The 4,555-nt window shown below is 29.8% G+C and overlaps 1 protein-coding gene across 1 annotated transcript in view; it reads left to right on the top strand.

Moving 5' to 3' along the window:
- Window positions 1-4,555, top strand: part of LOC137084932 (ribonuclease inhibitor-like) — a 318,165-nt gene that overhangs the window by 56,946 nt on the left and 256,664 nt on the right. The window lies entirely within an intron of this gene.

The following is a 4,555-nucleotide window of genomic DNA, read 5'->3' as shown; positions in this document are numbered from 1 at the left end:
ATAAAAACTCCTCCTGTGTGATTTATAAGCCTTTTGTAAAGTGGGGCCATGGGTAATGTCCTCATATTTCACCCTCTCCTGTAATACCTGTGTCATACCCATGGCATTATACACATTTGAGTCCTCATATGTCACACACACACACACACACACACACACACACACACACACACACACACACACACACACACACACACACACACACACACACACATTCTGCATTTTTACTTTCTCATAAAAACTCCTCCTGTGTGATTTATAAGCCTTTTGTAAAGTGGGGTCATGGGTAATGTCCTCATATTTCACCCTCTCCTGTAATACCTGTGTCATACCCATGGCATTATACACATTTGAGTCCTGATATGTCACAAAAACATGCCCACACACACACACACACACACACACACACACACACACACACACACACACACACACACACACACACACACACACACACACACACACACACACACACACACACACACACACACACACACCACCCTGTAGAATGTAATCTGTGGATAGATTATGCACACTTTCAGAACTTGTTTTTCATTGTGCATCAACAGGCCTGTATGATAACACTTACATAAGCAGAAGCGATGTCTAGTTCAGAAACCAGTGAAAAAATGTCCTGCAGCGACACATCTCTCTCTCTCTCTCTCTCTCTCTCTCTCTCTCTCTCTCTCTCTCTCTCTCTCTCTCTCTCTCTCTCTCTCTCTAAACACATTCTCTCTCTAGAACAGTGTTGATTTGGAATCAGCTGGAGGGAAATTTATTCTCACACACACAGAGGCAAAAATAATCCTGCATTTGAAAGCAATAAACATGGAAAAGCACCTGCAGTTACTCGGATGCCTGTGTGTGTGTGTGTGTTTCATCTTTATGCCTGAAGTATCAGCAGAACAATTTTAGTTCTTCAATTCCTACATATTCTAAAACCAGAAAACAACTCTCTCTCTCTCTCTCTTTCTCTCTCTCTCTCTCTCTCTCTCTCTATGTGTGTGTGTGTGTGTGTCTGGACTAATTTGATGGGCTGACTGAACGAATTACGTGACAAAACACAGTTTAATGGCTGTCATACAGCGAGACTAAAGTCAGCTGCGTTTCTGCAGTGGAAATCTAAGTCAGATCAATTTGTGGACAAAATCTGACCGACTTTTTGTAAACAAGACAAAACACTGTAAAAATGAAGTGATCAATAATTCGTCTTTCTCCATTATTTTAAGGCAAGACACTACCAGTGAAATATGTCAGATATCTCTCCATACTTCTCCAGGTGACTAAACGCAGTATATTAAAATCATTATTTTGTTTTACAAGATTTCTGAAATATTGTGTCAATATGCAAATGACACATATAATTAAATATGAACTAATTTGCATACATTACTAGAACAGAAATCTGATAAAGTAAATGTTTGATTTTTTAAATTCTCATTTAATCTCAACAAAAATCCTTCAGAATCTAGATATGAATAAACCTCTAAGTTTTGGTGTGTGTGAGACAATGTTTGATTTTAATTTTAATTTTATCTCTCCATGAATCAGAAAATACTGTCAAAATAAAAATTCACCATGTTTTAAGGACTAAAATATTATAAAAACCAGGTGAATTATGTTATGAAGAAATCCTTTCTCTACAACCCTTCAGAATAAGTGTAAATGATGCAGAATTGGAAGAAAAACTCTTTGAAAATATGAACTGACGGAAATATGCAAATATAACAGATGCAAATAGATTAAGTGCTATAAAAGATACACTCAAAATGTGTTTTGGATGTTAGATTTGCATACATTTCCTGAAGATAAATCTAAACATTGGATAAAGTCAGGTTCAAAATCCTTGTTTGATTTTGTTGACACATTAGATTTAAAGGTTTTTAGTGAGTGGATTTGGGATTTATCTTTTTATCACTCCATAAATCAGAAAATACAGTGAAACGGCCAGAAAAGAATGTTATTACCATGTTTTAAGGAATAAAATATTATAAACACCAGGTGAATGATGTTATGAACAAATCCTTCACAACAATCCTTCAGAATATAGATATGAATAAACCTCTAAGTTTTGGTGTGTGTAAGAGATGCAGAAGTGGAGGAACAACTCTTTAAAGATATGAACCGAGACTGAAATCGACAGACGAAAATAGATAAAGTGCTATAAAAAATACACTCAAAATGTGTTTTGGATGTTAGATTTACATACATTTCCTGAAGATAAATCTAAACATTGGATAAAGTCAGGATAAAAAAATCTTGTTTGATTTTGTTGACACATTAGATATAAAGGTTTTTAGTGAGTGGATTTGGGATTTATATTTTTATCACTCTATTAATCAGAAAATACTGTAAAACGGCCAAAAAAATAAATTTTTACTATGTTTTTTAGGAGTAAAATGTTCTTAAAACCAGGTGAATGATGTTATGAACAAACCCTTTACAACAATCCTTCAGAATATAGATATAATTAAACCTCTAAGTTTTGGTGTGTGTGAGTGATACAGAAGGGGAGGAACAACTCTTTAAAGATATGAACCGAGACTGAAATCTACCTATGCAAATAGAGAAAGTGCAATAAAAGATACACTTAAAAAAGTGTTTGTTGTGTTTTCTTCTCACATTATGGAAGCAAAACAGAGCTCAAGACTGACCCGTGCATTAAAGAAATCAATCTAGCCTTGAATCATAAAAATAATTCCACCTTCATTAAAGTTACACAAAATTCTACTCAATTAAGTCAGTTTAATGGGATTTAAATCACCTGTGGGGAAAAATGTAAAAATGATTTGCACAGCCAATTTAATTAAACTTAATCTGAGGCAGCAACTATACACATTTTTATGTTCAATTAAGCGAAATAAACTAAAATTAAATAAAATGGCAAACCACAAAATTACTAAAACTTAAAAATTTAAATAAAAAAGCATAAAAATAAAATCTCAAAATATTAACAAAAACTATAATAGTAGTTGAACTAGTTGCCATTGATATATTTTTTAATTTTGAAATAGACAAACTAAAATGAGAGAAAAAACTAATAAAATTAAGTTAAAGTTTAAAATTCGAAATAAAAAACTATATCATTTTGTTAAACTACTAAAATGAAAAAAGCAACAAAATGACTAAAACTTTTAAAATTCTAAATAAAATATAAAAAGTAACATGATTAATTTAAAATATTATCATTTACGGCCTAAAATTTAGTAAACTAAAACTTAATAAAAACTATAGACACATTTTAAATAATACAATAATGACAAAAACCACAGCAAAATTAATAAAACTTTAAAATTCAAATAAAAAAAGAAAAAATATAAAAAATGTTATTTAATTAATGCAGAACATTAACAAAAACATTAATAGTATTTCAGCTACATTTCTCTTTTTTACATCCTAAAACTAAATAAACAAAAAAAAAAAAACAGTATTATATATATAAAATACTGTTGTCAAACAATGTATCGCTATTAATCGGATCCAAAATAAGTTTGTGTTTACATAATAAACGAGTGTATATGTATAATTTTTATGTATAATTATGTATATTTTAATACTCACACATGCATGTATACACTTAATAAATATTTGCATGTATAAACTGTTTATATATCTATAGCATTTATATAAATATACATTTTATAAAAACAAATTATTAAATATTTACATGTATATATATATATATATATATATATATATATATATATATATATATATATATATATATATATATATATATATATATATAATTACTAAAAGTTAATAATAAAATAAAACAGAAACTAGCAAAATATGACCAAATACCACAATTATTGAGTAGCACTGGTGCAGATGACCTGGTTCTTCATGAAATAAATATGAATGCACAGAAAAAGAGGAAGAATTTATGAAGAGGAAGATGACCAAGACCATCTGCAACAAACATGACTTTACCATCATCATCATCATCATCATCATCATCATCATCATCATCATCATCATCATCACTTCATGATGCGTGATGATGATGTCACACAGGCTTATGTACACTCAACACTGACTTCATACAGAAATAGAGGACAAACAACCAATTACAAATAAATAAATATTTTTATTAAGAAATTATTTTTATTAATATTTTTATTACACTACTATTTTTAGGACCATTAAGAGTTGTGTATGATGCGCATGAACCCCAAATTCTCCTTATTCCTCATGTAATGAAAATGACCCAGTCATTAAAAGAGCAAATTAAAACGAGCTTCAGTTCTGTAAAACACACACTCATACTCTCGTGTGTCTACAACATTTATCTGATTAATGTATTCAGTTATGATTTATTTTCCTAATTTTTACAAACAAAATCAAATACTTCATCATTTGTTCAGTATAGAGTTTAAATGTAACCAGAAAAGTGTTCTTTTAGCATTATTTATATTTTTAATTGGTTTTAATTTTATTTATTTATTATTAAGAGTTTTAGCAATTTTGTGATGTACTTTTGTCAGATTGGTTTTTATTTATCACTATTTAGGTCTAATTTAATTTGATTTCAGTTTTAATTTTTTTTTAATTG

This window comes from Pseudorasbora parva, chromosome 8, assembly GCF_024679245.1.
Source record: "Pseudorasbora parva isolate DD20220531a chromosome 8, ASM2467924v1, whole genome shotgun sequence".
NCBI lineage: Eukaryota > Metazoa > Chordata > Actinopteri > Cypriniformes > Gobionidae > Pseudorasbora > Pseudorasbora parva.
Note: the sequence above shows the minus strand (reverse complement) of the source record. Positions and strands in the feature narration are given on the sequence as shown.